Source organism: Mus caroli, chromosome 3 (genome assembly GCF_900094665.2).
Source record: "Mus caroli chromosome 3, CAROLI_EIJ_v1.1, whole genome shotgun sequence".
In the NCBI taxonomy this organism is placed as follows: domain Eukaryota; kingdom Metazoa; phylum Chordata; class Mammalia; order Rodentia; family Muridae; genus Mus; species Mus caroli.
Genome location: NC_034572.1, coordinates 74711829 through 74720341, shown reverse-complemented (window position 1 = coordinate 74720341; position 8513 = coordinate 74711829). Strand labels below are relative to the sequence as shown.

Below are 8513 nucleotides of genomic sequence, written 5' to 3'. Positions count from 1 at the left end.
GAGGAGAGGAGAGGAGAGGAGAGGAGAGGAGAGGAGAGGAGAGAAGCAAAACTGAAAGGACTCATTTTTATGTGACCATTACAGTATAGCTGAGGCTATGTATACTAGGGTCTAAAAGAACATAATTCATCACATTTGCCTGATCACCTTTTGTGTAAATCATGTTAAAATAAAACATGCCAAAGTCTAATGAAGGTTTACAAACTCCAGAGAAAGACTGAAGTTAGTACCTAAAGTTAGTTGTCTACTGGCTTCTATGATTATTTATTCTTTTTGTTCTTGATATATTCTTTTAAAATATTTCCAACATGTAGTAAGGACAAATGCTCCACTATGTTCATAGCAGCCTTATTTGTAATTTCCAATGCTGGAAAGAACCCAGATGTCACTCAACAGAGGAATGGATACAGAAAATGTGGTACAATTTACACAATGGAGTACTACTCAGCTATTAAAAACAATGAATTCATAAAATTCTTAGGAAAATGGATGGAACTAGAAAATATCATCCTGAGTAAGGTAACCTAATCACAAAAGAACACACATGGTATGCACTCACTGATAAGTGGATATTATCCCAAAAGCTTGGAATACCCAACATACAATTCACAAACCACATGAATCTCTAGAAGAAGCAAGACCAAAGAGTAGATACTTTGGTCCTTCTTAGAAGGGGGAACAAAATATACACGGAAGGAGTCATAGAGACAAAATGTGGAACAGATATAAAAGGGAAGGTCATCCAGAGACTTCCCCACTTGGGGATCCATCCCATATACAGTCATCAAACCCAGACACTATTCTGGATGCCAACAAGTGCTTCTGACAGAAACCTGATATAGCTGTCTCCTGAGAGGCTCTACCAGTGCCTGACAAATATAGAAGTGAATGCTCTCAGCCAACCATTGGAATGAGCACAGAGTCCCTAATGGAGGAGTGAGAGAAAGGACCTAAGGAGCTGAAAGGGTTTGCAGTCCCATAGGAAGAACAACAATATTAACCAAGCAGTACCCCTAGAGCTCCCAGGGACTAAACCACCAACCAAAGAGTACACATGGAGGGACTCATGGCTCCAGCTGCATATGTAGCAGAGGATAGCCTTGTTGGTCATCTATGGGAGAAGAGGCCCTTGGTCCTTTGAAGTCTCTATGTCTCAGTGTAGGGGAATGCCAGGGCCAGGAGTGGGGTGGGGGGGTGAGCAGGGGGAGGGTGAGAAAAGCAGAGGCTTTTCTGAGGAGAAATCAGGAAAGGGATAACATTTGAAATGTGAATAAAGAAAATGTCTAATAAAGATAAAAAATAAAAAATAAAAAGTATTTCCTGCAATGGAAGCATTGAGATTTCTGTTGTCTTTCTTTTACTTCTGCTGCCATGTCTTTTGACTTAGAGAACACTGAATCCTGTGGGACCTTCAATCTTATCTCAGCACTTGACATACCATCATAAAAATATTGTATTTTTTTGCAAATTATTAATAACATGCAGTTTTCTAAGAGTTTATGTATCATGGAAACTCATATAAACACTTTTCTCAGCATTTATGAATAAAATGTGTGACCCAGGTGATCTGAATTGTTGGATCTCCTGGATTTGGAATAGTGGGTGGTTGCGAGGTCCCCAAAATAGACTCTGGAAACTAATCCAGGTCAGCAGGAGCAATAAATGCCCTTTGTTGGGCCAATTCTCCAGTTCCTGTTTCCCAATATTCTGAGATTTACTATTAAGTTTGCTGTTCAAATTGATTTATTATTAAGTTTTCATCATCTGTCATTTATCATGGTCATAGAAAATTCTTACATCATTTATTTTCTTTAACTTGGACTTTAGCCTGAAAACTTCATAGAAGAGATGGCTATGATGGTGTGATGGTAAATTTCAGGATGTCTTGGGTCATCATCTTTGTCCATTATCCTGAGTTATTAACAGTATCCCCTTCAGTCTTAAAGTGGTTTGTTTATAAAAACAAATTACATGTTTGCCCTTCTCAAGGCTTATTCTTTGTAGCTTAACTGAAAATTTCTCAAACTGGCATCTAGAGAGATGGCAAAAAGACTTCTCTTCCAAATATTCATGAGTATTTTTTCTCCATAGATGCAAAGGCTACAGTTTGAATAATTGACTTTGGCCATTCAAAACCTGGTAAGAGGTTTAATGACAACAAATTGAACCCCTTAATTGCAATATTAAAATAATCATGGGATATCTGGAATTGAAGTCAATCTTTGGAAACTTGTTGTCCATCAAAGTAATTTAATCTTCAGAAAGACACTTTGATAATTAAGAAAATCAATTGACCCCCCCCAACAGAAGTGTATCATATTCATACCAATGCCCATGGATATGGGCAAAGGAAGTAGACCTTATTCCCATAATAAACATTAACAAATTCTATAACCTATTAGGAGAAAGTTCTTTAAAAATAATTGACTTAATTAATTCATTGAAGTGTAGTTTCAAAAGAATTGATCTGGATCAGAGGTTTTCTACTGGTGGTCAGTTAATCACCATGGACAGTATGAAGTCTCACATGGCTTTTATTAACTTTGCATCTTTTTCTTACCAGTCCGTTGCCTGGTGTGAAAAGGGTAAAATCATACGGTAAAGTAAAATGTACTGAGCACAGATGTTTGTGGCTGTCAGAATAACAACTAGGGCATTTTTGACTTGAAACTCATATAAAGTAGTTGGCTGAACATTTAATTGCTTTGACCATGAAAAATCAATAAGTTTTACCAAACCTGTTTCTTGTGTTAATTCAAATAATTGTGCTAAAGGAGTTGGGAGACCTGTTAGAGATTAACCTTGAGTGGTGGTCACTAGCTCCCTTTCAGTATGTCGAGGCTCAGGCTCCAAGCCTTCTTTTTTGAATGAAGGCATTTCCCTTGATTTTTTTCCTCTTTAGTATAAAGTGAATTCATAAAAGAAACAAGAGAACATGAGGCTCAAAGAATAGCTTCATTAGGATCCCATAGGCCTTGCTGCATGTTAGGATTCCTTGAAGTGAAGTGACTCAAATTTGTAACAGAAACCAATTGCTTTGCTCAAGCCCCACGTTAGGTTGTAGGCAAAGCCTTAGAAAGAAGACAAATGCCCTTTCCACTGGGAAAGTTACTTCATTTAATGAGGACTAAGATGTGCCCTTAAACTTGACACAAAATTCCATATGATATACTTAAAGTCACTTTGTATGTTGTTCTTGTGAGATTCCTGGGGTAAACAGGGAAGCACTACCTTGATCTAACAGAGAAGCTGAGAGGATGAGAGGAAGAAAAGGAGAGACTCTTTTATGGTTATAGCAGGAGCCATTCTAGTGCTCAGGCTGTCTTAAAGACAGACACATGCTTAAAGAAAGCATGACAAACACACACATACTATTAGCAGTAAGTTTCGTGTGTCATGATGGAGATGAAGCCCATAAGAAAAGGTCAAAATTTTGTGAAGCCTACATTAATTCTGTTGCAATTCCTTGAGCTAATCACTAGTATAATATCCATTTTTGAATAGAGAGCAAAACATGTCATCTTTTTTGTTTATGAGTAAAAGCCATCATTCAAAACAAACCTTGTAAATATGAAAGTACCAACAAAGCAGAGACAGCTTTGCTTATTAATCCATCACTTAATACACATTTAGTACATACTCTCTCCCTTCATCCCTTGCTGCTAGGCCCCTTGCTTCTTTGGAGTAACTGAGAAAACTGTTCCAGTCATTCCTCCTGAAAATGGTTGTCTAGTGACAAAATACAAGAGGTAATTCAAGAGACCAGATAACATCGGCCCAAGATAGGCTTTTTTTTTGGCATAAGACTAATTTTGAACTGATTATTTTGAAAAACAACCAGACACAGAACAAAAAGAAAAAGCTCTTCTTTTCTAAGTGATATCTACAGCTATCCCCTCCGTGAGACTGTGCCACCTTGTTTCAGAAGGATGCTAACTCTCTGACATGCTTATCAATGACAAGCTTAGACCTGCTTGGCAAAGTTCACTCTGTTTCCTGTACTTTTCTTGATTAACCACTAATTGATCTACATAGCCATGCATTTTTCTTTGCTATAATAAATCACACATGTACAGAGTGTGTATGTATGTATATATATACATGTATTCTATCAGTTCCACTCCTTTAGAAAACTTTGACTAATCCAAGGTATTGAGACATTACTGTTTGTTTTTCTCTTGTTTTGTAATTTATACCTTCTAAGTGAAGGGGTCTGAAAAGAAAGGGCAAAATAAATTTTCCTCCACTACAAATCTGTATTATTAGGATAAAATATTAGCAGTTCACCCAAAACTAGGCCTTTTTTACATATTAGAATTTTAGTACACATGATAAGACATGTTATCAGTTGAGGGGCCGAGTGATGAATAAGGCTTTTATTCTTGGACCAGAGTAGGAATCGTGTGAGGATAACTTTCCCATCAATTTCTCAACCCTTTATCATATGAAAATTACAGAGAGAATCAGTGCTATGATTCAAAGCAAATCAGAGGAGGGATGGTCTAAGAAAGGGGAGGAATGCTCACAATTTTGCATGAGTTAGATGAGATTTTCTAGGAACTCATGCCTTGTCTCTTTCATCCTTTCCAGTTGATCCTTAGGAGTTGTCCACTCTCACTACACTGGAGGGATGCCGCTGTCAGACAAATGGGATTATATGAAAACTAGAGGTCAGCTGGCTCATTGTATCACATGGAAAGGGACATCTGGCCTTCCTTTATCCTCCTTAAAAAGGTAAATAAAATACATGGCAGTTTTCACTAGGCAGAACATAGGGCAATCACTGCTTGTGCTATGAGTGGGGTCAGGGTTTGCTTAACTTATAGAGTGCATGTGCCTATTAAGAATACTGTACCAACAGGAAAGAGTAGAACTGAGTTAGCATTAATAGGACTTGGATAAGATTTGGGCGGGAGGATAAATGTATGAGTGATGTCATAAAGCCAAGAATCAGAATAGCTGCTAAGAAGAAAATATAAAGACTAGAGTATCTAAATAATGTTAATTTGAAAGAATTCTTGTTTTAAATAAGTTTACAGCAGCAAATACATGTGAGAGGAATTAGAACTGTTGTCTTAGATAAAACCAGGAGGAAGAACAGAAGTGGCTCAACAGGGAGGCATAGAGCTCAATTGTCCTTCAAGTGACAGCCTCCAGTCCAACTATAGCTATTAGTTATAGCTAGGTTCCCAAGGGAATGGATGGGTCCCTTACAAGACAACTGACATAGTTAATAAGTTGTTCAAAGCCACCTGCTTCAGTTATGTTGCTTCTGATCCTAAGCAGCAAGAGCAAGGGAAACATCATAGAAGATGCCTTGACAACTCCCTTAGAAGGCCTTGGAGGAAGAAAGATTTCAGGTTGGTCTGATCTGTGAAGCCACATCTTAGGAGGTGTGACCTAACACTGATACTGATTACCAGTGCTCCCAAACCTTAGTACTGAGTCCTTCCCAATTGGTGACCAGACTTGTGTATATCCTTCAAATATTGTGTCACCAAACCAGGCTTACCTCCATTTCCTACCCAGAAAGCCAATACCTGTCCCTAAAGAGTTTTGCATAGACAGTATAATTCACAATGCAAATAAACCTTAGGATATTTTGTTTCCTATTCTAAGGAGGAATGAAGTATCCACCCATTGGTCTTCCTGCTTCTTGATTTTCTTGTGTTTTGCAAATTGTATCTTGGGTGTTCTATGTTTCTGGGCTAATATCCACTTATCAGTGAGTGTATATCTAATGACTTCTTTTGTGANTGGGTTACCTCACTAAGGATGATATCCTCCAGNTACATCCATTTGTCCAAGAATTTCATAAATGCATTGTTTTTAATTGCTGAGTAGTACTCCATTGTGTAAATGTACCACATTTTCTATATCCATTCTTCTGTTGAGGGACATCTGGGTTCTTTCCAGCTTCTGGCTATTATAAATAAGGCTGCTATGAACATAGTGGAGCAGATGTTCTTATTACCAGTTAGAACTTCTTCTGGGTTCAGGAGAGGTATTGCTGGATCTTCCAGTAGTATTATGTCCAATTTTCTGAGGAACCACCAGACTGATTTCCAGAGTGGTTGTACAAGCTTGCAATCCTTACAGAGACAAAATTTGGAGCTAAGATGAAAGGATGGACTATCCAGAGACTACCCCACCTGGGGATCCATCTGATAATCAGCCACCAAAACCAGACACTATTGTACAATGCCAGAAAGATTTTGCTGAAGGGACCCTGTTATAGCTGTCTCGTGTGAGTGAGGCTATATCAGTGCCTGGCAAATACAGAAGTGGATGCTCACAGTCATCTATAAGATGGAACACAGGGCCCCCAATGGAGAAGCTAGAGAAAGCACTCAAGGAGCTGAAGGGGTCTGCAAGCCTATAGATGGAATAACAATATGAACTAACCAGTACCCCGGAGCTCTTGTCTCTAGCTGCATATGTATCGAAAGGTGGCCTATTCGGCCATCACTGGGAAGAGAGGCCCCTTGGTAATGCAAACTTTATATGCCCCAATACAGGGGAATGCTAGGGCCAAGAAGCAGGAGTGGGTGGGTAGGGGAGCAGGGCGGAGGGAGGGTATAGGGAACTTTCAGGATAGCATTTGAAATGTATATAAAGGAAATATCTAATAAAAATAAATAAAAATAAACCTTAGGATATTGGTGCTTCCAAGCTAGTTTTTGCTTTAAGGGTATTGATGAGATAGAATTAAAGGTGATCTGAAGTGTAAGCAAATATGGATAGAGCTATAGGTGGTCTGTGCATGTCAGACAGATATTATGACTCTTTCATAAAGAATGGATTGGGAAAGTCAGTCTTATTTGTGCCCAAAATTTTGGTATCATGAATGAAAGAATTTATGATGAGCACTGTTTTATTTGTTTTGAAAATGGAAGTATGTGTTCTCAGAAGCAAAGCAGGCCACATCACAATATGGTGGGACGGTTGGGTTGGACGGTTGGGGTCACCATATTATATTCAGACATGGTGATGAGTGAACAGGATTTAATGGGGATTGTTTGGCTAGTTCTAACTTTAAAGGAATAAGTTATATGACAAATAATAACTTGTGCCCTTGCACATGCTTTCTATCTGTACAAATGCAATGTCAATCCAGCCTCTGTCCTGGCCACAGTATCCATGACAACATTCTTTCAGAGATGATGCCAGGTACCTGCTAACAGAAACCCCCAGGGACTAGGGTTTCTCACCTTGGGAGTGAGGAATATTCAAGGGAGTACTACCTGAGTGTCAGAGAGCATGGCTGCAAGATATTGTTGTAAAGCATCTCATATGTTTAGGAAGCCATTAAGGATAGACTACTACTTTCACTGGGCTCTGATTCTTTCCCTCAGAGCCCCTACTATGCTGTCTGTTTCTGAGGCTGAAGCCTCAACTCTTCATGCTGTTGTCTCTCTGTTCTTCGTGGCATTAATGACTGTGGTAGACAATTTTGTAAAACTATCTCTTACATCTAAGAGACTGGACCTCACTGACTAATAATACACATTGATATATATTAAGACTTAGCCTGATACCCTGCTGTGCATTCGGCTCATTTATTTTACCCATCTTTAAGAGAAAAATACAACAGCTAAACTTACTTGTCTTATATTTTAGGTGTAATCAACTTTTGCTAACTAAATTAATGCATAGCCTTAATTGTATACTATGTATTATTTCATACCCCTTATGTAGCTACCAATACATGTACATATATGTAAAAATATATGTATATATGTATGTATGCTACAGTAATCATTTTTATTGTAAATAGGTCAAAACAGTCTTATAAAAGCATCTATCATAAATGTAGAAAACAATTTATGCATAGTAACTGATATGATCTGTTTGTAGTATTGAGGTCTTTGAGGTCAGTTGAGGTTAGTTGAAATAAATAATTTATTCCCTTGAGAGATTTTGTTGAATATTTCCACAGAGTACCCTGTTCCATAAGCACAGAGCAAAGCCCTTATAGGGATGACTCAGATACAGAAATAAGGACTCCAGTGTCAGGTAAGCATAGGGAGAGACACATGGACTAGAGGCAGGACACATAGATACAAGAGACTGCCCATGAACAAGCCTGAAACCATAAACTGTACAGAAAGGGAAGAACTGGAGAACTCAAATTTGGATAGCCTCTTGGTAAAATTGTTCCAAGAGGAAGTACTGAATATTATTTCCCTAATGTGATGCCAACACATTTCAGTGCCTATGAGGCTATCTGTAATGCATTTAACTGACACATTTCAATGCTCTGTGTGAGAAATCACTTACGAATTTAATCTACATTATTAAGTCATCTAATAAACTCCTTCATTGACAGTAATCCATTTCAATGACTCCCTCCCCCAGCCCATGAAAGCCTGACTCTATTCAATAAAAGCTGCCAGACATTCTGGGTGGAACCACCTTCATCTTAAATTGCCCTTATTTACAGCAATCACCCAGAGGAAGGTCATATCCCAGTCGCTTGTTGGCAGCTTCAGGAAATGGAGTATAGCATGAAG

General features: G+C 38.4%; 1 long non-coding RNA gene across 1 annotated transcript; it reads left to right on the top strand.

Annotated features, from left to right (window-relative positions):
- Window positions 1-2089: 2089 nt before the first annotated feature.
- LOC115030652 lies at window positions 2090-5360 on the top strand. Its single transcript, XR_003836258.1, has 3 exons — window positions 2090-2139; window positions 4591-4734; window positions 5287-5360. It is a non-coding gene; the product is annotated as an uncharacterized LOC115030652 (long non-coding RNA).
- The last annotated feature ends 3153 nt before the right edge of the window (window positions 5361-8513 follow it).